This window comes from Clavelina lepadiformis, chromosome 1, assembly GCF_947623445.1.
Source record: "Clavelina lepadiformis chromosome 1, kaClaLepa1.1, whole genome shotgun sequence".
Classification (NCBI taxonomy): Eukaryota; Metazoa; Chordata; class Ascidiacea; order Aplousobranchia; family Clavelinidae; genus Clavelina; species Clavelina lepadiformis.
The window spans coordinates 17,871,109-17,898,590 of record NC_135240.1 but is presented as its reverse complement, the minus strand read 5'-3'; the positions used below and the strand labels follow the sequence as shown (position 1 = coordinate 17,898,590).

General features: G+C 38.9%; 1 long non-coding RNA gene and 24 other non-coding genes across 25 annotated transcripts; 18 read left to right on the top strand and 7 right to left on the bottom strand.

Annotated features, from left to right (window-relative positions):
* Nucleotides 1–1,783: 1,783 nt before the first annotated feature.
* Nucleotides 1,784–3,424, bottom strand: LOC143461038 (uncharacterized). The gene is made up of 3 exons (XR_013117985.1): nucleotides 2,919–3,424; nucleotides 2,643–2,710; nucleotides 1,784–2,539 (listed from the first exon to the last, which is right to left on the bottom strand). It is a non-coding gene; the product is annotated as an uncharacterized LOC143461038 (long non-coding RNA).
* Nucleotides 3,425–5,578: 2,154 nt separating this feature from the next.
* Trnav-aac (transfer RNA valine (anticodon AAC)) lies at nucleotides 5,579–5,651 on the top strand. The gene has a single exon. It is a non-coding gene; the product is annotated as a tRNA-Val (tRNA).
* A 234-nt stretch (nucleotides 5,652–5,885) lies between these two features.
* On the bottom strand, nucleotides 5,886–5,959 carry Trnan-guu (transfer RNA asparagine (anticodon GUU)). The gene has a single exon. It is a non-coding gene; the product is annotated as a tRNA-Asn (tRNA).
* Nucleotides 5,960–6,418: 459 nt separating this feature from the next.
* LOC143444416 (5S ribosomal RNA) lies at nucleotides 6,419–6,537 on the top strand. The gene has a single exon (XR_013113767.1). It is a non-coding gene; the product is annotated as a 5S ribosomal RNA (ribosomal RNA).
* Nucleotides 6,538–7,326: 789 nt separating this feature from the next.
* Nucleotides 7,327–7,399, top strand: Trnat-ugu (transfer RNA threonine (anticodon UGU)). The gene has a single exon. It is a non-coding gene; the product is annotated as a tRNA-Thr (tRNA).
* A 1,847-nt stretch (nucleotides 7,400–9,246) lies between these two features.
* Trnav-aac (transfer RNA valine (anticodon AAC)) lies at nucleotides 9,247–9,319 on the top strand. The gene has a single exon. It is a non-coding gene; the product is annotated as a tRNA-Val (tRNA).
* Nucleotides 9,320–9,553: 234 nt separating this feature from the next.
* On the bottom strand, nucleotides 9,554–9,627 carry Trnan-guu (transfer RNA asparagine (anticodon GUU)). Its single transcript has one exon. It is a non-coding gene; the product is annotated as a tRNA-Asn (tRNA).
* A 459-nt stretch (nucleotides 9,628–10,086) lies between these two features.
* On the top strand, nucleotides 10,087–10,205 carry LOC143444414 (5S ribosomal RNA). Its single transcript, XR_013113765.1, has one exon. It is a non-coding gene; the product is annotated as a 5S ribosomal RNA (ribosomal RNA).
* An 809-nt stretch (nucleotides 10,206–11,014) lies between these two features.
* Nucleotides 11,015–11,087, top strand: Trnat-ugu (transfer RNA threonine (anticodon UGU)). The gene has a single exon. It is a non-coding gene; the product is annotated as a tRNA-Thr (tRNA).
* A 1,847-nt stretch (nucleotides 11,088–12,934) lies between these two features.
* Nucleotides 12,935–13,007, top strand: Trnav-aac (transfer RNA valine (anticodon AAC)). The gene has a single exon. It is a non-coding gene; the product is annotated as a tRNA-Val (tRNA).
* Nucleotides 13,008–13,241: 234 nt separating this feature from the next.
* On the bottom strand, nucleotides 13,242–13,315 carry Trnan-guu (transfer RNA asparagine (anticodon GUU)). The gene has a single exon. It is a non-coding gene; the product is annotated as a tRNA-Asn (tRNA).
* A 459-nt stretch (nucleotides 13,316–13,774) lies between these two features.
* Nucleotides 13,775–13,893, top strand: LOC143444413 (5S ribosomal RNA). The gene has a single exon (XR_013113764.1). It is a non-coding gene; the product is annotated as a 5S ribosomal RNA (ribosomal RNA).
* Nucleotides 13,894–14,694: 801 nt separating this feature from the next.
* Trnat-ugu (transfer RNA threonine (anticodon UGU)) lies at nucleotides 14,695–14,767 on the top strand. The gene has a single exon. It is a non-coding gene; the product is annotated as a tRNA-Thr (tRNA).
* A 1,847-nt stretch (nucleotides 14,768–16,614) lies between these two features.
* Trnav-aac (transfer RNA valine (anticodon AAC)) lies at nucleotides 16,615–16,687 on the top strand. Its single transcript has one exon. It is a non-coding gene; the product is annotated as a tRNA-Val (tRNA).
* Nucleotides 16,688–16,921: 234 nt separating this feature from the next.
* Trnan-guu (transfer RNA asparagine (anticodon GUU)) lies at nucleotides 16,922–16,995 on the bottom strand. Its single transcript has one exon. It is a non-coding gene; the product is annotated as a tRNA-Asn (tRNA).
* A 459-nt stretch (nucleotides 16,996–17,454) lies between these two features.
* LOC143444412 (5S ribosomal RNA) lies at nucleotides 17,455–17,573 on the top strand. The gene has a single exon (XR_013113763.1). It is a non-coding gene; the product is annotated as a 5S ribosomal RNA (ribosomal RNA).
* An 889-nt stretch (nucleotides 17,574–18,462) lies between these two features.
* On the top strand, nucleotides 18,463–18,535 carry Trnat-ugu (transfer RNA threonine (anticodon UGU)). Its single transcript has one exon. It is a non-coding gene; the product is annotated as a tRNA-Thr (tRNA).
* Nucleotides 18,536–20,382: 1,847 nt separating this feature from the next.
* On the top strand, nucleotides 20,383–20,455 carry Trnav-aac (transfer RNA valine (anticodon AAC)). The gene has a single exon. It is a non-coding gene; the product is annotated as a tRNA-Val (tRNA).
* Nucleotides 20,456–20,689: 234 nt separating this feature from the next.
* On the bottom strand, nucleotides 20,690–20,763 carry Trnan-guu (transfer RNA asparagine (anticodon GUU)). The gene has a single exon. It is a non-coding gene; the product is annotated as a tRNA-Asn (tRNA).
* A 459-nt stretch (nucleotides 20,764–21,222) lies between these two features.
* Nucleotides 21,223–21,341, top strand: LOC143444411 (5S ribosomal RNA). The gene has a single exon (XR_013113762.1). It is a non-coding gene; the product is annotated as a 5S ribosomal RNA (ribosomal RNA).
* Nucleotides 21,342–22,234: 893 nt separating this feature from the next.
* Trnat-ugu (transfer RNA threonine (anticodon UGU)) lies at nucleotides 22,235–22,307 on the top strand. The gene has a single exon. It is a non-coding gene; the product is annotated as a tRNA-Thr (tRNA).
* A 1,847-nt stretch (nucleotides 22,308–24,154) lies between these two features.
* On the top strand, nucleotides 24,155–24,227 carry Trnav-aac (transfer RNA valine (anticodon AAC)). Its single transcript has one exon. It is a non-coding gene; the product is annotated as a tRNA-Val (tRNA).
* A 234-nt stretch (nucleotides 24,228–24,461) lies between these two features.
* On the bottom strand, nucleotides 24,462–24,535 carry Trnan-guu (transfer RNA asparagine (anticodon GUU)). The gene has a single exon. It is a non-coding gene; the product is annotated as a tRNA-Asn (tRNA).
* A 459-nt stretch (nucleotides 24,536–24,994) lies between these two features.
* On the top strand, nucleotides 24,995–25,113 carry LOC143444410 (5S ribosomal RNA). Its single transcript, XR_013113761.1, has one exon. It is a non-coding gene; the product is annotated as a 5S ribosomal RNA (ribosomal RNA).
* Nucleotides 25,114–25,954: 841 nt separating this feature from the next.
* Trnat-ugu (transfer RNA threonine (anticodon UGU)) lies at nucleotides 25,955–26,027 on the top strand. The gene has a single exon. It is a non-coding gene; the product is annotated as a tRNA-Thr (tRNA).
* Nucleotides 26,028–27,482: the final 1,455 nt, after the last annotated feature.

The following is a 27,482-nucleotide window of genomic DNA, read 5'->3' as shown; positions in this document are numbered from 1 at the left end:
ACCTCAATTTTTGTTTATTTCATAAAAGCGTGCTAAAATCAACCCTTGCAATTTTCTTTATAGGTTCTGTTTGAGTCTAGCTGCTAAAAGTAAAAGCGCCTATGAAGAATTACAACAAAGTGGCATTTTACGACTACCAAGCTCACGCACCCTAAATGACTATCGGTAGCGTATGGGTTCTGTTCTCTGCAATTTGGCTACTACAAGCTAACTACGAGCAATTGTTTCACTTGCTCACTTTTGTACTGTTTTCAGAAACGTTTACTGCACTGCACCTGGCATTCAAGATAATGTTTTAGAAGAACTGAAATCCAAAAGTCTCAGTCTAGCATCACATGAACGATTTCTCGTTATATCAATCGATGAAATGAAAGGTGAAACTTTTCTTGGAATTTTTAACACTATTAATCACACTGTGTAAGATTCTTATTCATGCTTTATGACAAAACAATGACACAAGTTATTAACTGTATATGCACAAGATATAACCTGTTCCTTATTTTGTTTACAGTGAAAGAAAATATTGTGTATAATGCAGCAACAGACCGAATAATAGGATTTGTTGATCTGGGTGTCGACAGACAATACAATAATGAAGCTCCTGCCACACATGCCCTACAACTTTATGGTAGGAGTATCCTCAGCAATTTTTCCCGGCCTATTGTTTTTTATGCCACCAAGAATACAAAGGCATTTCACTTGGTTAGCATGTTCTGGGAAGTGGTTGAATCCTTGGCCGGATGTGATTTTACAGTCTTAGCACTTGTTGCTGATGGTGCATCCTGCAATCGAAAATTGTTCCAATTGCTCAATAATTCCAATTTGACCGTCCCCTACAAGTGCATTAATATTTATCAGCCAGAAATGCCTATTTATTTGATTAGTGACCCTCCACACTTGCTGAAGACAGCCTGTAACTGTGTGAGATCCAGCCGTCCAGGTGGAGCTAGAATGATGAAGTACAATCAACATTTCATTTTGTGGAAGCATTTTTGCCATGTTCCCTACCTATTTGAAAGTTCAGAGTTGAGAAGTTGCAAGTTGACTGATGGCCATTTTTCCCATAAGAGTTACGCAAAAATGCGGGTTTGCTATGCCGCACAATTGCTCTCTGGAACTGTCTCCAGTTTAATGAAGAGTCGTGGTGGAGAAGAAATGAAGATGAGTGCGTGGTTTGCTGGTTTGATGAATAAGTGGTTTGACCTCATGAACACCAGATTAAATTATTCATACAACCCTGACTTGAAACCATATACAACGATTGATGATCCTCGTCTGAAATGGCTTAATACATTCCTTTCAGAGTTAAAACAATGGAAAAGCAGTTTAACTGGGTCCGTTTCCGAACAGTCAAAGCAGTTTCTGAGCCATCAAACCTACGACGGTTTAGTTTCCACATCCATGGCCATTGCTGAATTGGTGAAATTCTTGTTGGAGAACAGCCCAGAAGGTGCATACGTCTTAACTAAGCGCTTAAACCAAGACCCATTGGAGGCCTATTTCGGTCATATGAGACAAACTGGCCGTCGAAATGAAGTGCCTGATATTCACCAATATGCACAATTTGAAAATGTGATAATGTGCAAAAAGAATATCAAGTCACTTAAGGGGTCAAATGTAAATCACGTTATTGACTGGAAACATGGTGATGTTTGCGATGATCCAATGCCGAAGCGAAAAAAATAACTTGATTTCGAGTGTTTTGACAGTCTGCTTACAATACAGTAACACTTAATCCTTCTTGAGCTAAAACTGACGAAGTACATGTAAGAAGACAACTATGTAATGTACATTCATTTTAATGATTTTCTCAGACTTACATTTTGATCAGAGGTTACATGCAGTACTGAATTTAAATGATTGGCTTTTTGATAGCATCTAATCTTCACGTAAAATTTACATATTTTCATGCACAATTTTTGCAAACATTCATCAAAAACAAGATTTTCAAATATATCTTTTATGTTACAAACACTCAAAGAAGACATGCAACTTTCCATGATGTGCTCCTTTATGTCTTGTTTCCTAAAGACACTTTCTACATACATCAACAATTTCACTAGTGATTTCGCTGGAACTGTAAGATGTCCATAATTGTTATTATTTAAAGCGGAAATCAAGGAACTATTAGTGGTTTCATTACTATAATCAGTTAAACAAGACAATAGATCTATTTCTCTCGGATTTATACAGCGCTTAGTGAGTTTCTGCAAAATATAACCACCTATGTACTGAATTATGAATTCTTCGTCTCGGGTTAACTTGTGTAATGTCAAGTGTTTCCCCTTTTTGTTGTGTGCAACAGTGGTAACGTGTGATAAAAATACATCAAACAATTTTCTTGGCAAGAAAAATAGTGATGGGATGCACGTAATTCCATCACAGGAGAATTTATGAAACAGTTCATCCGGTGAACTGTACGAAGAAAATAGCTTCATAAAATAGTTAACCGCATCTGCAGTTAGATCTGTTTTAACGCCACCCACTGTTTCCCACCATTCCATCAGCTTTTCTCTTGTAACATTATTGCAAGAAGATTCTGCAAGACAAGTGTAAAATTAAGTTTGTTTGATTTTTTTAATCGGAATCTGCCAATGATAGAGCTCAAAATGAAATAAGTTTCAAACAAAAAACAAATATACCGTGAGCAGTTTTTTGATGAGCCAGCAAAGTTTCATTACTTGTGCAGTTATGCAAACATTGTCCACATCTGCAAATAAATATTTTCATTATCAGATTAAATGACATCAATATATCAGTACAGTATTACTTCAAATACTCGTTACGACTTACATTAATTTGTTGTTTTGCTTGGCTGTTTATTATAAATTGGCGAGAACGTACACTCTGGGTGACCGCCATACAGGACAAGCTCAACAGCAGTTGGCTAATTGATTAATAGGCATATCGTATCTTACATGAAGTTTGCTGCATCGTCTTCTGGGTCACAATCTATTTCAATAATTAACTTCAAGTTGACATCCATTAGATCCCAACAACTGCACCACAATAACAAGATCTGAAATCAGACTTTCAGTAGCCTATTTTAATGACACAACACCTGCAACATAAGGCCTATGCTAATGAGTAATGAGTTTAGTTGCTAATTGCCTGGTCGAAGATAAATGTGGTGAACGAAAAAATCTTCCCGCGCAACTCAAGTAGGCTAAGCCATGCCTTGATATAAAACAGCAGCATTATCAGTTCAAGGAACTGAAACTAAGTTAATTGCTGAACCTAAAACTCTCACCTGATTTCAATAATTAATTTCAATTAAAATTAACACCCAATGGATCCCAATAACTGCACCCTAATAATAAGACTAATCTGTTCCAGCAGCAAACAGATCTGAAAATCATTGTCGTCGTCTGCATGTTTATTGTTATGTAGTGAACCGTGACCGTGGAGAAAGTAGAATATGCTCCAAGAGAATAAAAGAAAGAAACATGACGTCATGCGCAAAAGAGAAGTTTCTACTCATGTGTTTAAATCTCTTTGGCCTACGTTTGGAAAACATCTGCATTGGAACCGATCATGTGAAGACCTCGTGGTCAAAATCAAAGAAAAGACCTTACCTCGATTGAACTGGTACAACAATTTGAAAAACACAAACGTGAGAATTGAGAGGTCAAAATGATGGCAACTTTTCGAAGTCAACAACGAAATGAACAGAAGAAAGATTTATGCATTAGAAAGATGTTACATAACCATATAAATAAGCGACGCATTCCATTTTCAAAAAAAGAAGAAGAACCAACAACAAAAATAGAGAACTGGAAGAGAAACGCGAAAATTAACTTAAGCAATCAGAGAGACGATTTATGCTGAAAGGAATCAATTATTTGCGAGTCCGCAACGTTAATTTATTATACAGTGAACCGAGTGCATTCAAGGCAAACGTGAGTACCTCGATTATATTATCGGGCAAGTGGAAATTGTAAATAAAAGTATATTCTGCTTTTTGCCGTGGTGTTCATTTCTTTGCAGTTTGCAAGCAATCTAATCGATAAGTAAGTTTGCGTTGAAATGCATTTACATTTTGATGTAAACGGAGCAGTCAAATTTCAAGGTCAGAAGAGAGAGACTCATCAGCCGACAAAGACGATTGCCAAATCAAAGACAGCTATCCAATGTGACGATTTTTGGACATTTCTTAAGTCGTAAAAAGTCATAGTGACTTCATAAATACGTCAAATACGACTAGGCAACCTTAATACGTCACTTTTTCTTTTCGTTCGAGTTTCATTTTCACTTCCAGTAAAGCAATAGTTTTATTAATTTTCATTGTCGTGAAAAGTGTTAATCTCCTTCTGGTTTGCTCCGTATTCTGTGTTATTGTATCTACGATGAAGGTTGGACTATCGTGTATCTACATTTAACGATAAGCTCGGTAATCTTGTTTATCAAAAAGTCCAACAAATATATTTTATATATTTCATGCAAAATCGTTTTTTTAATGCACTGGGCCCGGTGAAAATAGTGTTTTGAAATTCCGGTTATTTAGTAGTCTTAATCAACAATTCATTCCGCCAACTGACCAAGTTTCATTAAATTTGCTCCAACAGTCTTGAAAATATAAATTTACCATAAATTTTCCTTGTCTCTAAATATAAAATTTTAATTCTAGAGACAAAAGTTAAATTTTTAAAACCGGTAAAAAAATATAAAAGGAATAAAATTTTTGTAGCATAAAAATTAAAAAGTGACAAAATTGGCACATATTTTTTCTAATAAAACCCAAGTCATAATAACGTAGACTTACTACGTTGAAATCATTTTTAAAGTAGGCCTACACCTGAAAGAGCAAGCTTATGCTTGCGAAAGCTCGTGTCGAAAATATCAAGTTAACCTTAAAAGTGGCAAACTATATCCTGTTTCTTTTATTTACTTCAAAAGTTGGTTAATACGGTTCAAACAACATCAACTATGTTTAAATCGTATGACTCAAGTTGTGCTTGCATCTTCGGTTATGACTGCCTACATTCTAAATTTGGACAGATTCCATGTGCTGTAGGCCTACTCAGTTTTCTATAACAACTGCCTAAACTTTACAACAACGTTTTAGCTTAAAATTTTAGGACAAATAGGCCTACTCCAAAATACCAAAAATTAAAACCCACACAAAACTTACAACTTAGCCTAGACCTGGAACCAGCTATCGCCAAAACAATAAGAAACTAGTCCACATCGACGTCATATGCGCATTGGACCGGAAATTTTCTTACTTTTTTTAATATGACGCATTGAGTGCGACACGGTAACCATCGCCGTTGTGACGGCTCAAAATCGTCTTTCCATTGGGAAGTGATGCCTTAAGGTCCACAGCTGAATCATGGGCGGATATATGAGAGGCCCCTAAAAAGTTTGAAGCTCGGTTTTAATTCCAACAGTAATGAAGCGCTTTCGTACAAAGAAATGTCCGTTATACATGAAGCACTTTCACGATTTGATTCCGGGAGGAATCAACGCTTGATATACAGCTTTGGAAAAATTGAAACGTTCAAAATATTGATTTCCACTTCACGTAAAAGTAGCGCTTTGAAAATGAAAATAATACAAACTTTCTTTACCTCAACCCGTTCTCGTAGTGTAGCGGTTATCACGTTCGCCTAACACGCGAAAGGTCCCCAGTTCGATCCTGGGCGAGAACATGTTTAAAATTTATTTGCGCAATAAAATATCAGAATTAATGGAAATATTTCAAATAATATTCAATTGCTATTTCCATGCTCGGTCGATGTTTTGCTTCGGTGGTGTAAAGGTTATCACGTTCGACTCACACGTGAAAGTTTTCGAGATAGGTCGAAGAAAACGAAAGGTTAATCTTTTCAAAAAGCTTATAAACCACAAGTATCGTTTTCAAAGTTTCACGTTCAAGAATCTCCCGTCCCTGGGTGGGCTTGAACCACCAACCTTTCGGTTAACAGCCGAACGCGCTAACCGATTGCGCCACAGAGACTTATCTATGCTGATTAATCGTCTTCTTCATTGTAGGATTGGTAATGCAGCAGAAGTAATTCATAAGCCTTATTTGCTTTATTTAAATGATCGAGTTATGTTAAGTTCGAGTTCGCAGCCTTGGCCAATACTAGGCTCTTTTCTAGGCGAAGCCAAACCTTGAAAAACCAAAATACTTGAATTTTTATTCCAACATCGTGACACTTTCTTTAATAATATTTGAAACGTGGCAAACATTTTTATCCGGTTGAAATTTTCTAATGTCTCTTTTGTTCAAGGAATATAGCTTGTCGTCAGCAAAATATTGTTGTTTAAAATGTAGCAAACTGTTATAAAACGTTTTTAACCAATTCATGAATCCATTATATTAATGCACTCATACGACGCCAATTAAAAGCACATTAAAGTAGGCATGTATTCAACTGCTCGAATAAAACCGCCGTTTTAGCGAGGGACTTTCGCCTACGACCATACCACGTTGAGTACACCCCATCTCGTCCGATCTGGGAAGTTAAGCAACGTCGGGCCCGGTTAGTACTTGGATGGGTGACCGCCTGGGAATACCGGGTGTTGTAGGCTTTTCGTTATTTTCTAATTTTCCAACGTTTTTGTCTGCATTTTCATTTTCCGGATGAGCTTTTCAAAAGTCAAACTATGTTTTAATTTCTAATCAATATCATTTTCGAACATGTTTTATATTAGATATTTTTATTTTGTAAATACTCTATATATATTTATATTGTTTCCAAATTGAAGACAATCGAGACGAAGATCAGAACGAACAAACATAGTTGGACGAGGTGAATGACGCTGACCCCAACAAATCCGGGATAAGTCACTCACTCACTCACTCACTCACTCACTCACTCACTCACTCACTCACTCACTCACTCACTCAACAGAGTTGTGGACAATGACAAGGGCCCCCACGACGAGGTTTTCAACAGGGTCGGAACCAGTGGGGACGCGCAATCACCACCTAAAACGAAAAACATCGCGGAAGATGCTCAACCCACCTAAACCGAGTGCGCGACATTACCCTAACCTACCTGCCTAATTTTTTAACTATGGGCTGCGTGACCTACTTTTTAAAATCGCATTTGGTCCAGAAAAGAGTTTATTTTATGTGTTCTCCAGCGTATCAGTATAATAAATAGGTTATACGTATCCACTGACCAAAGCGTGATCTGCTACTAGACAGACGCTTTGCCACTAAACCATGGCCCCGTACGTTCATCATTTCTTAGATTGCTCTTGTCAAAGTCGAAGTTTTATTGACCTCATATTGATTAAGCCTGACCAGTTTCACTTGATTAATGTTTTTTTGCAGTTTGCAAAAATATATTATCAGCACACAGTATCGTAGCCGCCTCTATAGCTCAGGGGTTAGAGCACTGGTCTTGTAAACCAGGGGTCGTGAGTTCAATTCTCACTGGAGGCTCTTCTACTTACAACGTTACGTTGTGTTGTCAGCTTGAAATGGAATTTTAGCAAGACACAAAAAACATCAATTTACATGCACAGCATAAAGTCGTCATAATGTTTTCCTCACCATTTTGTGTTTGAAACCAGCGAGATTTTGGCTAACAGTCGATCGAGGTAATCCATCATAAAACTGAGATGTTATTCATGCAATGCGAGCTAGATGTTCAGAATGTTAACGCACAAGTTGCACTGCACAAGTCTCTCTGACATGTGGTTTCAAGTGCCCGACTCATTGCTTATTTTCAATATTCTCCTTGTAGTTGACTCAATGACATTCGAAAGGAAGCTTTCAGCGCAAATATTTTGCAATAAACTGGTTTCTACTCGCGTTTGGTCACATAATCACAACTTTAAAACATCAATAAATTGAATCTTTCTTCCCCCTGTCGTTCCTCCGTATAGTTTGGGTTATCAGGTTCGTCTAAAGTCTAAGAGAGGTGCAACTGCTATTTTAACCAGTTCACCATACAAGAAGCAGTTGGCTGCAACGAATCGTAGCCAATGCGCGGTATCTGGCAACAGCAGTAAAACAAGTTCATCGAAAAAGCGTTCTATGAAGAAAGCTAAGGTTTCCAGGTCATCAATGCAGCAGAAGGACACAGTCGATGAAAATGATAACAACGTAGATGCAGAATGCTTTTACTGCAACAAAATGTATTCCAAATCGTCCGAGAATGATGGGTGGATCCAGTGCTCCAAATGCATGCGATGGGCGCACGAAGCCTGCTCTGGGTGTAATGAAGAAGATGACAACTTTATTTGTGAATTATATTTTTTAAAATTGATGGTGAACTGCGATTACTTTCATAACTACTTCGATTATCATGACAATTTGTTATGAAATTGATTGTGACGTGGAACAAATTGCCTTGTTTACTCAAAACTTACGGTGGTCCACTTTACCCCACACATGTGGGGTAAAGTAGACTATTGGAGGTGCTTTTAAATCAAAAAAAATTTATGTAAGAATCCAAGCAATCAATAAAAGGGCACTTCAAAAATGATCGAAATACCTTAGAGTTAACTCTCAAAACAAACAAGTCAAACGTTTTGATGAAATCAGTGAATTGTAACGATTTAAGCCTTAGGTGGTCCGCTTTACCCCACCCTCCCCTACATTAAATCAAGAAGCTACCATCGCAAAACTACATCATAAACCTACCCTGAACTATGGCTTGCAACGAGACCTAGGTTATGACTGCCTACAGTCTAAATTTGGACAGATTCCATGTGCTGTAGGCCTACTCAGTTTTCTATAACAACTGCCTAAACTTTACAACAACGTTTTAGCTTAAAATTTTAGGACAAATAGGCCTACTCCAAAATACCAAAAATTAAAACCCACACAAAACTTACAACTTAGCCTAGACCTGGAACCAGCTATCGCCAAAACAATAAGAAACTAGTCCACATCGACGTCATATGCGCATTGGACCGGAAATTTTCTTACTTTTTTTAATATGACGCATTGAGTGCGACACGGTAACCATCGCCGTTGTGACGGCTCAAAATCGTCTTTCCATTGGGAAGTGATGCCTTAAGGTCCACAGCTGAATCATGGGCGGATATATGAGAGGTCCCTAAAAAGTTTGAAGCTCGGTTTTAATTCCAACAGTAATGAAGCGCTTTCGTACAAAGAAATGTCCGTTATACATGAAGCACTTTCACGATTTGATTCCGGGAGGAACCAACGCTTGATATACAGCTTTGGAAAAATTGAAACGTTCAAAATATTGATTTCCACTTCACGTAAAAGTAGCGCTTTGAAAATGAAAATAATACAAACTTTCTTTACCTCAACCCGTTCTCGTAGTGTAGCGGTTATCACGTTCGCCTAACACGCGAAAGGTCCCCAGTTCGATCCTGGGCGAGAACATGCTTAAAATTTATTTGCGCAATAAAATATCAGACTTAATGGAAAGAATTCAAATAAAATTCAATTGCTATTTCTATGTTCTTTCGATGTTTTGCTTCGGTGGTGTAAAGGTTATCACGTTCGCCTCACACGTGAAAGTTTGCGAGATAGGTCGAAGAAAACGAAAGGTTAATCTTTTCAAAAAGTTTATAAACCACAAGTATCGTTTTCAAAGTTTCACGTTCAAGAATCTCCCGTCCCTGGGTGGGCTTGAACCACCAACCTTTCGGTTAACAGCCGAACGCGCTAACCGATTGCGCCACAGAGACTTATCTATGCTGATTAATCGTCTTCTTCATTGTAGGATTGGTAATGCAGCAGAAGTAATTCATAAGCCTTATTTGCTTTATTTAAATGATCGAGTTATGTTAAGTTCGAGTTCGCAGCCTTGGCCAATACTAGGCTCTTTTCTAGGCGAAGCCAAACCTTGAAAAACCAAAATACTTGAATTTTTATTCCAACATCGTGACACTTTCTTTAATAATATTTGAAACGTGGCAAACATTTTTATCCGGTTGAAATTTTCTAATGTCTCTTTTGTTCAAGGAATATAGCTTGTCGTCAGCAAAATATTGTTGTTTAAAATGTAGCAAACTGTTATAAAACGTTTTTAACCAATTCATGAATCCATTATATTAATGCACTCATACGACGCCAATTAAAAGCACATTAAAGTAGGCATGTATTCAACTGCTCGAATAAAACCGCCGTTTTAGCGAGGGACTTTCGCCTACGACCATACCACGTTGAGTACACCCCATCTCGTCCGATCTGGGAAGTTAAGCAACGTCGGGCCCGGTTAGTACTTGGATGGGTGACCGCCTGGGAATACCGGGTGTTGTAGGCTTTTCGTTATTTTCTAATTTTCCAACGTTTTTGTCTGCATTTTCATTTTCCGGATGAGCTTTTCAAAAGTCAAACTATGTTTTAATTTCTAATCAATATCATTTTTGAACATGTTTTATATTAGATATTTTTATTTTGTAAATACTCTATATATATTTATATTGTTTCCAAATTGAAGACAATCGAGACGAAGATCAGAACGAACAAACATAGTTGGACGAGGTGAATGACGCTGACCCCAACAAATCCGGGATAAGTCACTCACTCACTCACTCACTCACTCACTCACTCACTCACTCACTCACTCACTCACTCACTCACTCACTCACTCACTCACTCAACAGAGTTGTGGACAATGACAAGGGCCCCCACGACGAGGTTTTCAACAGGGTCGGAACCAGTGGGGACGCGCAATCACCACCTAAAACGAAAAACATCGCGGAAGATGCTCAACCCACCTAAACCGAGTGCGCGACATTACCCTAACCTACCTGCCTAATTTTTTAACTATGGGCTGCGTGACCTACTTTTTAAAATCGCATTTGGTCCAGAAAAGAGTTTATTTTATGTGTTCTCCAGCGTATCAGTATAATAAATAGGTTATACGTATCCACTGACCAAAGCGTGATCTGCTACTAGACAGACGCTTTGCCACTAAACCATGGCCCCGTACGTTCATCATTTCTTAGATTGCTCTTGTCAAAGTCGAAGTTTTATTGACCTCATATTGATTAAGCCTGACCAGTTTCACTTGATTAATGTTTTTTTGCAGTTTGCAAAAATATATTATCAGCACACAGTATCGTAGCCGCCTCTATAGCTCAGGGGTTAGAGCACTGGTCTTGTAAACCAGGGGTCGTGAGTTCAATTCTCACTGGAGGCTCTTCTACTTACAACGTTACGTTGTGTTGTCAGCTTGAAATGGAATTTTAGCAAGACACAAAAAACATCAATTTACATGCACAGCATAAAGTCGTCATAATGTTTTCCTCACCATTTTGTGTTTGAAACCAGCGAGATTTTGGCTAACAGTCGATCGAGGTAATCCATCATAAAACTGAGATGTTATTCATGCAATGCGAGCTAGATGTTCAGAATGTTAACGCACAAGTTGCACTGCACAAGTCTCTCTGACATGTGGTTTCAAGTGCCCGACTCATTGCTTATTTTCAATATTCTCCTTGTAGTTGACTCAATGACATTCGAAAGGAAGCTTTCAGCGCAAATATTTTGCAATAAACTGGTTTCTACTCGCGTTTGGTCACATAATCACAACTTTAAAACATCAATAAATTGAATCTTTCTTCCCCCTGTCGTTCCTCCGTATAGTTTGGGTTATCAGGTTCGTCTAAAGTCTAAGAGAGGTGCAACTGCTATTTTAACCAGTTCACCATACAAGAAGCAGTTGGCTGCAACGAATCGTAGCCAATGCGCGGTATCTGGCAACAGCAGTAAAACAAGTTCATCGAAAAAGCGTTCTATGAAGAAAGCTAAGGTTTCCAGGTCATCAATGCAGCAGAAGGACACAGTCGATGAAAATGATAACAACGTAGATGCAGAATGCTTTTACTGCAACAAAATGTATTCCAAATCGTCCGAGAATGATGGGTGGATCCAGTGCTCCAAATGCATGCGATGGGCGCACGAAGCCTGCTCTGGGTGTAATGAAGAAGATGACAACTTTATTTGTGAATTATATTTTTTAAAATTGATGGTGAACTGCGATTACTTTCATAACTACTTCGATTATCATGACAATTTGTTATGAAATTGATTGTGACGTGGAACAAATTGCCTTGTTTACTCAAAACTTACGGTGGTCTACTTTACCCCACACATGTGGGGTAAAGTAGACTATTGGAGGTGCTTTTAAATCAAAAAAAATTTATGTAAGAATCCAAGCAATCAATAAAAGGGCACTTCAAAAATGATCGAAATACCTTAGAGTTAACTCTCAAAACAAACAAGTCAAACGTTTTGATGAAATCAGTGAATTGTAACGATTTAAGCCTTAGGTGGTCCGCTTTACCCCACCCTCCCCTACATTAAATCAAGAAGCTACCATCGCAAAACTACATCATAAACCTACCCTGAACTATGGCTTGCAACGAGACCTAGGTTATGACTGCCTACAGTCTAAATTTGGACAGATTCCATGTGCTGTAGGCCTACTCAGTTTTCTATAACAACTGCCTAAACTTTACAACAACGTTTTAGCTTAAAATTTTAGGACAAATAGGCCTACTCCAAAATACCAAAAATTAAAACCCACACAAAACTTACAACTTAGCCTAGACCTGGAACCAGCTATCGCCAAAACAATAAGAAACTAGTCCACATCGACGTCATATGCGCATTGGACCGGAAATTTTCTTAATTTTTTTAATATGACGCATTGAGTGCGACACGGTAACCATCGCCGTTGTGACGGCTCAAAATCGTCTTTCCATTGGGAAGTGATGCCTTAAGGTCCACAGCTGAATCATGGGCGGATATATGAGAGGTCCCTAAAAAGTTTGAAGCTCGGTTTTAATTCCAACAGTAATGAAGCGCTTTCGTACAAAGAAATGTCCGTTATACATGAAGCACTTTCACGATTTGATTCCGGGAGGAACCAACGCTTGATATACAGCTTTGGAAAAATTGAAACGTTCAAAATATTGATTTCCACTTCACGTAAAAGTAGCGCTTTGAAAATGAAAATAATACAAACTTTCTTTACCTCAACCCGTTCTCGTAGTGTAGCGGTTATCACGTTCGCCTAACACGCGAAAGGTCCCCAGTTCGATCCTGGGCGAGAACATGCTTAAAATTTATTTGCGCAATAAAATATCAGACTTAATGGAAAGAATTCAAATAAAATTCAATTGCTATTTCTATGTTCTTTCGATGTTTTGCTTCGGTGGTGTAAAGGTTATCACGTTCGCCTCACACGTGAAAGTTTGCGAGATAGGTCGAAGAAAACGAAAGGTTAATCTTTTCAAAAAGTTTATAAACCACAAGTATCGTTTTCAAAGTTTCACGTTCAAGAATCTCCCGTCCCTGGGTGGGCTTGAACCACCAACCTTTCGGTTAACAGCCGAACGCGCTAACCGATTGCGCCACAGAGACTTATCTATGCTGATTAATCGTCTTCTTCATTGTAGGATTGGTAATGCAGCAGAAGTAATTCATAAGCCTTATTTGCTTTATTTAAATGATCGAGTTATGTTAAGTTCGAGTTCGCAGCCTTGGCCAATACTAGGCTCTTTTCTAGGCGAAGCCAAACCTTGAAAAACCAAAATACTTGAATTTTTATTCCAACATCGTGACACTTTCTTTAATAATATTTGAAACGTGGCAAACATTTTTATCCGGTTGAAATTTTCTAATGTCTCTTTTGTTCAAGGAATATAGCTTGTCGTCAGCAAAATATTGTTGTTTAAAATGTAGCAAACTGTTATAAAACGTTTTTAACCAATTCATGAATCCATTATATTAATGCACTCATACGACGCCAATTAAAAGCACATTAAAGTAGGCATGTATTCAACTGCTCGAATAAAACCGCCGTTTTAGCGAGGGACTTTCGCCTACGACCATACCACGTTGAGTACACCCCATCTCGTCCGATCTGGGAAGTTAAGCAACGTCGGGCCCGGTTAGTACTTGGATGGGTGACCGCCTGGGAATACCGGGTGTTGTAGGCTTTTCGTTATTTTCTAATTTTCCAACGTTTTTGTCTGCATTTTCATTTTCCGGATGAGCTTTTCAAAAGTCAAACTATGTTTTAATTTCTAATCAATATCATTTTCGAACATGTTTTATATTAGATATTTTTATTTTGTAAATACTCTATATATATTTATATTGTTTCCAAATTGAAGACAATCGAGACGAAGATCAGAACGAACAAACATAGTTGGACGAGGTGAATGACGCTGACCCCAACAAATCCGGGATAAGTCACTCACTCACTCACTCACTCACTCACTCACTCACTCACTCACTCACTCACTCACTCACTCACTCACTCACTCAACAGAGTTGTGGACAATGACAAGGGCCCCCACGACGAGGTTTTCAACAGGGTCGGAACCAGTGGGGACGCGCAATCACCACCTAAAACGAAAAACATCGCGGAAGATGCTCAACCCACCTAAACCGAGTGCGCGACATTACCCTAACCTACCTGCCTAATTTTTTAACTATGGGCTGCGTGACCTACTTTTTAAAATCGCATTTGGTCCAGAAAAGAGTTTATTTTATGTGTTCTCCAGCGTATCAGTATAATAAATAGGTTATACGTATCCACTGACCAAAGCGTGATCTGCTACTAGACAGACGCTTTGCCACTAAACCATGGCCCCGTACGTTCATCATTTCTTAGATTGCTCTTGTCAAAGTCGAAGTTTTATTGACCTCATATTGATTAAGCCTGACCAGTTTCACTTGATTAATGTTTTTTTGCAGTTTGCAAAAATATATTATCAGCACACAGTATCGTAGCCGCCTCTATAGCTCAGGGGTTAGAGCACTGGTCTTGTAAACCAGGGGTCGTGAGTTCAATTCTCACTGGAGGCTCTTCTACTTACAACGTTACGTTGTGTTGTCAGCTTGAAATGGAATTTTAGCAAGACACAAAAAACATCAATTTACATGCACAGCATAAAGTCGTCATAATGTTTTCCTCACCATTTTGTGTTTGAAACCAGCGAGATTTTGGCTAACAGTCGATCGAGGTAATCCATCATAAAACTGAGATGTTATTCATGCAATGCGAGCTAGATGTTCAGAATGTTAACGCACAAGTTGCACTGCACAAGTCTCTCTGACATGTGGTTTCAAGTGCCCGACTCATTGCTTATTTTCAATATTCTCCTTGTAGTTGACTCAATGACATTCGAAAGGAAGCTTTCAGCGCAAATATTTTGCAATAAACTGGTTTCTACTCGCGTTTGGTCACATAATCACAACTTTAAAACATCAATAAATTGAATCTTTCTTCCCCCTGTCGTTCCTCCGTATAGTTTGGGTTATCAGGTTCGTCTAAAGTCTAAGAGAGGTGCAACTGCTATTTTAACCAGTTCACCATACAAGAAGCAGTTGGCTGCAACGAATCGTAGCCAATGCGCGGTATCTGGCAACAGCAGTAAAACAAGTTCATCGAAAAAGCGTTCTATGAAGAAAGCTAAGGTTTCCAGGTCATCAATGCAGCAGAAGGACACAGTCGATGAAAATGATAACAACGTAGATGCAGAATGCTTTTACTGCAACAAAATGTATTCCAAATCGTCCGAGAATGATGGGTGGATCCAGTGCTCCAAATGCATGCGATGGGCGCACGAAGCCTGCTCTGGGTGTAATGAAGAAGATGACAACTTTATTTGTGAATTATATTTTTTAAAATTGATGGTGAACTGCGATTACTTTCATAACTACTTCGATTATCATGACAATTTGTTATGAAATTGATTGTGACGTGGAACAAATTGCCTTGTTTACTCAAAACTTACGGTGGTCCACTTTACCCCACACATGTGGGGTAAAGTAGACTATTGGAGGTGCTTTTAAATCAAAAAAAATTTATGTAAGAATCCAAGCAATCAATAAAAGGGCACTTCAAAAATGATCGAAATACCTTAGAGTTAACTCTCAAAACAAACAAGTCAAACGTTTTGATGAAATCAGTGAATTGTAACGATTTAAGCCTTAGGTGGTCCGCTTTACCCCACCCTCCCCTACATTAAATCAAGAAGCTACCATCGCAAAACTACATCATAAACCTACCCTGAACTATGGCTTGCAACGAGACCTAGGTTATGACTGCCTACAGTCTAAATTTGGACAGATTCCATGTGCTGTAGGCCTACTCAGTTTTCTATAACAACTGCCTAAACTTTACAACAACGTTTTAGCTTAAAATTTTAGGACAAATAGGCCTACTCCAAAATACCAAAAATTAAAACCCACACAAAACTTACAACTTAGCCTAGACCTGGAACCAGCTATCGCCAAAACAATAAGAAACTAGTCCACATCGACGTCATATGCGCATTGGACCGGAAATTTTCTTACTTTTTTTAATATGACGCATTGAGTGCGACACGGTAACCATCGCCGTTGTGACGGCTCAAAATCGTCTTTCCATTGGGAAGTGATGCCTTAAGGTCCACAGCTGAATCATGGGCGGATATATGAGAGGTCCCTAAAAAGTTTGAAGCTCGGTTTTAATTCCAACAGTAATGAAGCGCTTTCGTACAAAGAAATGTCCGTTATACATGAAGCACTTTCACGATTTGATTCCGGGAGGAACCAACGCTTGATATACAGCTTTGGAAAAATTGAAACGTTCAAAATATTGATTTCCACTTCACGTAAAAGTAGCGCTTTGAAAATGAAAATAATACAAACTTTCTTTACCTCAACCCGTTCTCGTAGTGTAGCGGTTATCACGTTCGCCTAACACGCGAAAGGTCCCCAGTTCGATCCTGGGCGAGAACATGCTTAAAATTTATTTGCGCAATAAAATATCAGACTTAATGGAAAGAATTCAAATAAAATTCAATTGCTATTTCTATGTTCTTTCGATGTTTTGCTTCGGTGGTGTAAAGGTTATCACGTTCGCCTCACACGTGAAAGTTTGCGAGATAGGTCGAAGAAAACGAAAGGTTAATCTTTTCAAAAAGTTTATAAACCACAAGTATCGTTTTCAAAGTTTCACGTTCAAGAATCTCCCGTCCCTGGGTGGGCTTGAACCACCAACCTTTCGGTTAACAGCCGAACGCGCTAACCGATTGCGCCACAGAGACTTATCTATGCTGATTAATCGTCTTCTTCATTGTAGGATTGGTAATGCAGCAGAAGTAATTCATAAGCCTTATTTGCTTTATTTAAATGATCGAGTTATGTTAAGTTCGAGTTCGCAGCCTTGGCCAATACTAGGCTCTTTTCTAGGCGAAGCCAAACCTTGAAAAACCAAAATACTTGAATTTTTATTCCAACATCGTGACACTTTCTTTAATAATATTTGAAACGTGGCAAACATTTTTATCCGGTTGAAATTTTCTAATGTCTCTTTTGTTCAAGGAATATAGCTTGTCGTCAGCAAAATATTGTTGTTTAAAATGTAGCAAACTGTTATAAAACGTTTTTAACCAATTCATGAATCCATTATATTAATGCACTCATACGACGCCAATTAAAAGCACATTAAAGTAGGCATGTATTCAACTGCTCGAATAAAACCGCCGTTTTAGCGAGGGACTTTCGCCTACGACCATACCACGTTGAGTACACCCCATCTCGTCCGATCTGGGAAGTTAAGCAACGTCGGGCCCGGTTAGTACTTGGATGGGTGACCGCCTGGGAATACCGGGTGTTGTAGGCTTTTCGTTATTTTCTAATTTTCCAACGTTTTTGTCTGCATTTTCATTTTCCGGATGAGCTTTTCAAAAGTCAAACTATGTTTTAATTTCTAATCAATATCATTTTTGAACATGTTTTATATTAGATATTTTTATTTTGTAAATACTCTATATATATTTATATTGTTTCCAAATTGAAGACAATCGAGACGAAGATCAGAACGAACAAACATAGTTGGACGAGGTGAATGACGCTGACCCCAACAAATCCGGGATAAGTCACTCACTCACTCACTCACTCACTCACTCACTCACTCACTCACTCACTCACTCACTCACTCACTCACTCACTCACTCACTCACTCACTCACTCACTCACTCACTCACTCACTCACTCACTCACTCACTCACTCACTCACTCACTCACTCACTCACTCACTCAACAGAGTTGTGGACAATGACAAGGGCCCCCACGACGAGGTTTTCAACAGGGTCGGAACCAGTGGGGACGCGCAATCACCACCTAAAACGAAAAACATCGCGGAAGATGCTCAACCCACCTAAACCGAGTGCGCGACATTACCCTAACCTACCTGCCTAATTTTTTAACTATGGGCTGCGTGACCTACTTTTTAAAATCGCATTTGGTCCAGAAAAGAGTTTATTTTATGTGTTCTCCAGCGTATCAGTATAATAAATAGGTTATACGTATCCACTGACCAAAGCGTGATCTGCTACTAGACAGACGCTTTGCCACTAAACCATGGCCCCGTACGTTCATCATTTCTTAGATTGCTCTTGTCAAAGTCGAAGTTTTATTGACCTCATATTGATTAAGCCTGACCAGTTTCACTTGATTAATGTTTTTTTGCAGTTTGCAAAAATATATTATCAGCACACAGTATCGTAGCCGCCTCTATAGCTCAGGGGTTAGAGCACTGGTCTTGTAAACCAGGGGTCGTGAGTTCAATTCTCACTGGAGGCTCTTCTACTTACAACGTTACGTTGTGTTGTCAGCTTGAAATGGAATTTTAGCAAGACACAAAAAACATCAATTTACATGCACAGCATAAAGTCGTCATAATGTTTTCCTCACCATTTTGTGTTTGAAACCAGCGAGATTTTGGCTAACAGTCGATCGAGGTAATCCATCATAAAACTGAGATGTTATTCATGCAATGCGAGCTAGATGTTCAGAATGTTAACGCACAAGTTGCACTGCACAAGTCTCTCTGACATGTGGTTTCAAGTGCCCGACTCATTGCTTATTTTCAATATTCTCCTTGTAGTTGACTCAATGACATTCGAAAGGAAGCTTTCAGCGCAAATATTTTGCAATAAACTGGTTTCTACTCGCGTTTGGTCACATAATCACAACTTTAAAACATCAATAAATTGAATCTTTCTTCCCCCTGTCGTTCCTCCGTATAGTTTGGGTTATCAGGTTCGTCTAAAGTCTAAGAGAGGTGCAACTGCTATTTTAACCAGTTCACCATACAAGAAGCAGTTGGCTGCAACGAATCGTAGCCAATGCGCGGTATCTGGCAACAGCAGTAAAACAAGTTCATCGAAAAAGCGTTCTATGAAGAAAGCTAAGGTTTCCAGGTCATCAATGCAGCAGAAGGACACAGTCGATGAAAATGATAACAACGTAGATGCAGAATGCTTTTACTGCAACAAAATGTATTCCAAATCGTCCGAGAATGATGGGTGGATCCAGTGCTCCAAATGCATGCGATGGGCGCACGAAGCCTGCTCTGGGTGTAATGAAGAAGATGACAACTTTATTTGTGAATTATATTTTTTAAAATTGATGGTGAACTGCGATTACTTTCATAACTACTTCGATTATCATGACAATTTGTTATGAAATTGATTGTGACGTGGAACAAATTGCCTTGTTTACTCAAAACTTACGGTGGTCCACTTTACCCCACACATGTGGGGTAAAGTAGACTATTGGAGGTGCTTTTAAATCAAAAAAAATTTATGTAAGAATCCAAGCAATCAATAAAAGGGCACTTCAAAAATGATCGAAATACCTTAGAGTTAACTCTCAAAACAAACAAGTCAAACGTTTTGATGAAATCAGTGAATTGTAACGATTTAAGCCTTAGGTGGTCCGCTTTACCCCACCCTCCCCTACATTAAATCAAGAAGCTACCATCGCAAAACTACATCATAAACCTACCCTGAACTATGGCTTGCAACGAGACCTAGGTTATGACTGCCTACAGTCTAAATTTGGACAGATTCCATGTGCTGTAGGCCTACTCAGTTTTCTATAACAACTGCCTAAACTTTACAACAACGTTTTAGCTTAAAATTTTAGGACAAATAGGCCTACTCCAAAATACCAAAAATTAAAACCCACACAAAACTTACAACTTAGCCTAGACCTGGAACCAGCTATCGCCAAAACAATAAGAAACTAGTCCACATCGACGTCATATGCGCATTGGACCGGAAATTTTCTTAATTTTTTTAATATGACGCATTGAGTGCGACACGGTAACCATCGCCGTTGTGACGGCTCAAAATCGTCTTTCCATTGGGAAGTGATGCCTTAAGGTCCACAGCTGAATCATGGGCGGATATATGAGAGGTCCCTAAAAAGTTTGAAGCTCGGTTTTAATTCCAACAGTAATGAAGCGCTTTCGTACAAAGAAATGTCCGTTATACATGAAGCACTTTCACGATTTGATTCCGGGAGGAACCAACGCTTGATATACAGCTTTGGAAAAATTGAAACGTTCAAAATATTGATTTCCACTTCACGTAAAAGTAGCGCTTTGAAAATGAAAATAATACAAACTTTCTTTACCTCAACCCGTTCTCGTAGTGTAGCGGTTATCACGTTCGCCTAACACGCGAAAGGTCCCCAGTTCGATCCTGGGCGAGAACATGCTTAAAATTTATTTGCGCAATAAAATATCAGACTTAATGGAAAGAATTCAAATAAAATTCAATTGCTATTTCTATGTTCTTTCGATGTTTTGCTTCGGTGGTGTAAAGGTTATCACGTTCGCCTCACACGTGAAAGTTTGCGAGATAGGTCGAAGAAAACGAAAGGTTAATCTTTTCAAAAAGTTTATAAACCACAAGTATCGTTTTCAAAGTTTCACGTTCAAGAATCTCCCGTCCCTGGGTGGGCTTGAACCACCAACCTTTCGGTTAACAGCCGAACGCGCTAACCGATTGCGCCACAGAGACTTATCTATGCTGATTAATCGTCTTCTTCATTGTAGGATTGGTAATGCAGCAGAAGTAATTCATAAGCCTTATTTGCTTTATTTAAATGATCGAGTTATGTTAAGTTCGAGTTCGCAGCCTTGGCCAATACTAGGCTCTTTTCTAGGCGAAGCCAAACCTTGAAAAACCAAAATACTTGAATTTTTATTCCAACATCGTGACACTTTCTTTAATAATATTTGAAACGTGGCAAACATTTTTATCCGGTTGAAATTTTCTAATGTCTCTTTTGTTCAAGGAATATAGCTTGTCGTCAGCAAAATATTGTTGTTTAAAATGTAGCAAACTGTTATAAAACGTTTTTAACCAATTCATGAATCCATTATATTAATGCACTCATACGACGCCAATTAAAAGCACATTAAAGTAGGCATGTATTCAACTGCTCGAATAAAACCGCCGTTTTAGCGAGGGACTTTCGCCTACGACCATACCACGTTGAGTACACCCCATCTCGTCCGATCTGGGAAGTTAAGCAACGTCGGGCCCGGTTAGTACTTGGATGGGTGACCGCCTGGGAATACCGGGTGTTGTAGGCTTTTCGTTATTTTCTAATTTTCCAACGTTTTTGTCTGCATTTTCATTTTCCGGATGAGCTTTTCAAAAGTCAAACTATGTTTTAATTTCTAATCAATATCATTTTTGAACATGTTTTATATTAGATATTTTTATTTTGTAAATACTCTATATATATTTATATTGTTTCCAAATTGAAGACAATCGAGACGAAGATCAGAACGAACAAACATAGTTGGACGAGGTGAATGACGCTGACCCCAACAAATCCGGGATAAGTCACTCACTCACTCACTCACTCACTCACTCACTCACTCACTCACTCACTCACTCACTCACTCACTCACTCACTCACTCACTCACTCACTCACTCACTCACTCACTCACTCACTCACTCACTCACTCACTCACTCACTCACTCACTCACTCACTCACTCACTCACTCAACAGAGTTGTGGACAATGACAAGGGCCCCCACGACGAGGTTTTCAACAGGGTCGGAACCAGTGGGGACGCGCAATCACCACCTAAAACGAAAAACATCGCGGAAGATGCTCAACCCACCTAAACCGAGTGCGCGACATTACCCTAACCTACCTGCCTAATTTTTTAACTATGGGCTGCGTGACCTACTTTTTAAAATCGCATTTGGTCCAGAAAAGAGTTTATTTTATGTGTTCTCCAGCGTATCAGTATAATAAATAGGTTATACGTATCCACTGACCAAAGCGTGATCTGCTACTAGACAGACGCTTTGCCACTAAACCATGGCCCCGTACGTTCATCATTTCTTAGATTGCTCTTGTCAAAGTCGAAGTTTTATTGACCTCATATTGATTAAGCCTGACCAGTTTCACTTGATTAATGTTTTTTTGCAGTTTGCAAAAATATATTATCAGCACACAGTATCGTAGCCGCCTCTATAGCTCAGGGGTTAGAGCACTGGTCTTGTAAACCAGGGGTCGTGAGTTCAATTCTCACTGGAGGCTCTTCTACTTACAACGTTACGTTGTGTTGTCAGCTTGAAATGGAATTTTAGCAAGACACAAAAAACATCAATTTACATGCACAGCATAAAGTCGTCATAATGTTTTCCTCACCATTTTGTGTTTGAAACCAGCGAGATTTTGGCTAACAGTCGATCGAGGTAATCCATCATAAAACTGAGATGTTATTCATGCAATGCGAGCTAGATGTTCAGAATGTTAACGCACAAGTTGCACTGCACAAGTCTCTCTGACATGTGGTTTCAAGTGCCCGACTCATTGCTTATTTTCAATATTCTCCTTGTAGTTGACTCAATGACATTCGAAAGGAAGCTTTCAGCGCAAATATTTTGCAATAAACTGGTTTCTACTCGCGTTTGGTCACATAATCACAACTTTAAAACATCAATAAATTGAATCTTTCTTCCCCCTGTCGTTCCTCCGTATAGTTTGGGTTATCAGGTTCGTCTAAAGTCTAAGAGAGGTGCAACTGCTATTTTAACCAGTTCACCATACAAGAAGCAGTTGGCTGCAACGAATCGTAGCCAATGCGCGGTATCTGGCAACAGCAGTAAAACAAGTTCATCGAAAAAGCGTTCTATGAAGAAAGCTAAGGTTTCCAGGTCATCAATGCAGCAGAAGGACACAGTCGATGAAAATGATAACAACGTAGATGCAGAATGCTTTTACTGCAACAAAATGTATTCCAAATCGTCCGAGAATGATGGGTGGATCCAGTGCTCCAAATGCATGCGATGGGCGCACGAAGCCTGCTCTGGGTGTAATGAAGAAGATGACAACTTTATTTGTGAATTATATTTTTTAAAATTGATGGTGAACTGCGATTACTTTCATAACTACTTCGATTATCATGACAATTTGTTATGAAATTGATTGTGACGTGGAACAAATTGCCTTGTTTACTCAAAACTTACGGTGGTCCACTTTACCCCACACATGTGGGGTAAAGTAGACTATTGGAGGTGCTTTTAAATCAAAAAAAATTTATGTAAGAATCCAAGCAATCAATAAAAGGGCACTTCAAAAATGATCGAAATACCTTAGAGTTAACTCTCAAAACAAACAAGTCAAACGTTTTGATGAAATCAGTGAATTGTAACGATTTAAGCCTTAGGTGGTCCGCTTTACCCCACCCTCCCCTACATTAAATCAAGAAGCTACCATCGCAAAACTACATCATAAACCTACCCTGAACTATGGCTTGCAACGAGACCTAGGTTATGACTGCCTACAGTCTAAATTTGGACAGATTCCATGTGCTGTAGGCCTACTCAGTTTTCTATAACAACTGCCTAAACTTTACAACAACGTTTTAGCTTAAAATTTTAGGACAAATAGGCCTACTCCAAAATACCAAAAATTAAAACCCACACAAAACTTACAACTTAGCCTAGACCTGGAACCAGCTATCGCCAAAACAATAAGAAACTAGTCCACATCGACGTCATATGCGCATTGGACCGGAAATTTTCTTACTTTTTTTAATATGACGCATTGAGTGCGACACGGTAACCATCGCCGTTGTGACGGCTCAAAATCGTCTTTCCATTGGGAAGTGATGCCTTAAGGTCCACAGCTGAATCATGGGCGGATATATGAGAGGTCCCTAAAAAGTTTGAAGCTCGGTTTTAATTCCAACAGTAATGAAGCGCTTTCGTACAAAGAAATGTCCGTTATACATGAAGCACTTTCACGATTTGATTCCGGGAGGAACCAACGCTTGATATACAGCTTTGGAAAAATTGAAACGTTCAAAATATTGATTTCCACTTCACGTAAAAGTAGCGCTTTGAAAATGAAAATAATACAAACTTTCTTTACCTCAACCCGTTCTCGTAGTGTAGCGGTTATCACGTTCGCCTAACACGCGAAAGGTCCCCAGTTCGATCCTGGGCGAGAACATGCTTAAAATTTATTTGCGCAATAAAATATCAGACTTAATGGAAAGAATTCAAATAAAATTCAATTGCTATTTCTATGTTCTTTCGATGTTTTGCTTCGGTGGTGTAAAGGTTATCACGTTCGCCTCACACGTGAAAGTTTGCGAGATAGGTCGAAGAAAACGAAAGGTTAATCTTTTCAAAAAGTTTATAAACCACAAGTATCGTTTTCAAAGTTTCACGTTCAAGAATCTCCCGTCCCTGGGTGGGCTTGAACCACCAACCTTTCGGTTAACAGCCGAACGCGCTAACCGATTGCGCCACAGAGACTTATCTATGCTGATTAATCGTCTTCTTCATTGTAGGATTGGTAATGCAGCAGAAGTAATTCATAAGCCTTATTTGCTTTATTTAAATGATCGAGTTATGTTAAGTTCGAGTTCGCAGCCTTGGCCAATACTAGGCTCTTTTCTAGGCGAAGCCAAACCTTGAAAAACCAAAATACTTGAATTTTTATTCCAACATCGTGACACTTTCTTTAATAATATTTGAAACGTGGCAAACATTTTTATCCGGTTGAAATTTTCTAATGTCTCTTTTGTTCAAGGAATATAGCTTGTCGTCAGCAAAATATTGTTGTTTAAAATGTAGCAAACTGTTATAAAACGTTTTTAACCAATTCATGAATCCATTATATTAATGCACTCATACGACGCCAATTAAAAGCACATTAAAGTAGGCATGTATTCAACTGCTCGAATAAAACCGCCGTTTTAGCGAGGGACTTTCGCCTACGACCATACCACGTTGAGTACACCCCATCTCGTCCGATCTGGGAAGTTAAGCAACGTCGGGCCCGGTTAGTACTTGGATGGGTGACCGCCTGGGAATACCGGGTGTTGTAGGCTTTTCGTTATTTTCTAATTTTCCAACGTTTTTGTCTGCATTTTCATTTTCCGGATGAGCTTTTCAAAAGTCAAACTATGTTTTAATTTCTAATCAATATCATTTTTGAACATGTTTTATATTAGATATTTTTATTTTGTAAATACTCTATATATATTTATATTGTTTCCAAATTGAAGACAATCGAGACGAAGATCAGAACGAACAAACATAGTTGGACGAGGTGAATGACGCTGACCCCAACAAATCCGGGATAAGTCACTCACTCACTCACTCACTCACTCACTCACTCACTCACTCACTCACTCACTCACTCACTCACTCACTCACTCACTCACTCACTCACTCACTCACTCACTCACTCACTCACTCAACAGAGTTGTGGACAATGACAAGGGCCCCCACGACGAGGTTTTCAACAGGGTCGGAACCAGTGGGGACGCGCAATCACCACCTAAAACGAAAAACATCGCGGAAGATGCTCAACCCACCTAAACCGAGTGCGCGACATTACCCTAACCTACCTGCCTAATTTTTTAACTATGGGCTGCGTGACCTACTTTTTAAAATCGCATTTGGTCCAGAAAAGAGTTTATTTTATGTGTTCTCCAGCGTATCAGTATAATAAATAGGTTATACGTATCCACTGACCAAAGCGTGATCTGCTACTAGACAGACGCTTTGCCACTAAACCATGGCCCCGTACGTTCATCATTTCTTAGATTGCTCTTGTCAAAGTCGAAGTTTTATTGACCTCATATTGATTAAGCCTGACCAGTTTCACTTGATTAATGTTTTTTTGCAGTTTGCAAAAATATATTATCAGCACACAGTATCGTAGCCGCCTCTATAGCTCAGGGGTTAGAGCACTGGTCTTGTAAACCAGGGGTCGTGAGTTCAATTCTCACTGGAGGCTCTTCTACTTACAACGTTACGTTGTGTTGTCAGCTTGAAATGGAATTTTAGCAAGACACAAAAAACATCAATTTACATGCACAGCATAAAGTCGTCATAATGTTTTCCTCACCATTTTGTGTTTGAAACCAGCGAGATTTTGGCTAACAGTCGATCGAGGTAATCCATCATAAAACTGAGATGTTATTCATGCAATGCGAGCTAGATGTTCAGAATGTTAACGCACAAGTTGCACTGCACAAGTCTCTCTGACATGTGGTTTCAAGTGCCCGACTCATTGCTTATTTTCAATATTCTCCTTGTAGTTGACTCAATGACATTCGAAAGGAAGCTTTCAGCGCAAATATTTTGCAATAAACTGGTTTCTACTCGCGTTTGGTCACATAATCACAACTTTAAAACATCAATAAATTGAATCTTTCTTCCCCCTGTCGTTCCTCCGTATAGTTTGGGTTATCAGGTTCGTCTAAAGTCTAAGAGAGGTGCAACTGCTATTTTAACCAGTTCACCATACAAGAAGCAGTTGGCTGCAACGAATCGTAGCCAATGCGCGGTATCTGGCAACAGCAGTAAAACAAGTTCATCGAAAAAGCGTTCTATGAAGAAAGCTAAGGTTTCCAGGTCATCAATGCAGCAGAAGGACACAGTCGATGAAAATGATAACAACGTAGATGCAGAATGCTTTTACTGCAACAAAATGTATTCCAAATCGTCCGAGAATGATGGGTGGATCCAGTGCTCCAAATGCATGCGATGGGCGCACGAAGCCTGCTCTGGGTGTAATGAAGAAGATGACAACTTTATTTGTGAATTATATTTTTTAAAATTGATGGTGAACTGCGATTACTTTCATAACTACTTCGATTATCATGACAATTTGTTATGAAATTGATTGTGACGTGGAACAAATTGCCTTGTTTACTCAAAACTTACGGTGGTCCACTTTACCCCACACATGTGGGGTAAAGTAGACTATTGGAGGTGCTTTTAAATCAAAAAAAATTTATGTAAGAATCCAAGCAATCAATAAAAGGGCACTTCAAAAATGATCGAAATACCTTAGAGTTAACTCTCAAAACAAACAAGTCAAACGTTTTGATGAAATCAGTGAATTGTAACGATTTAAGCCTTAGGTGGTCCGCTTTACCCCACCCTCCCCTACATTAAATCAAGAAGCTACCATCGCAAAACTACATCATAAACCTACCCTGAACTATGGCTTGCAACGAGACCTAGGTTATGACTGCCTACAGTCTAAATTTGGACAGATTCCATGTGCTGTAGGCCTACTCAGTTTTCTATAACAACTGCCTAAACTTTACAACAACGTTTTAGCTTAAAATTTTAGGACAAATAGGCCTACTCCAAAATACCAAAAATTAAAACCCACACAAAACTTACAACTTAGCCTAGACCTGGAACCAGCTATCGCCAAAACAATAAGAAACTAGTCCAC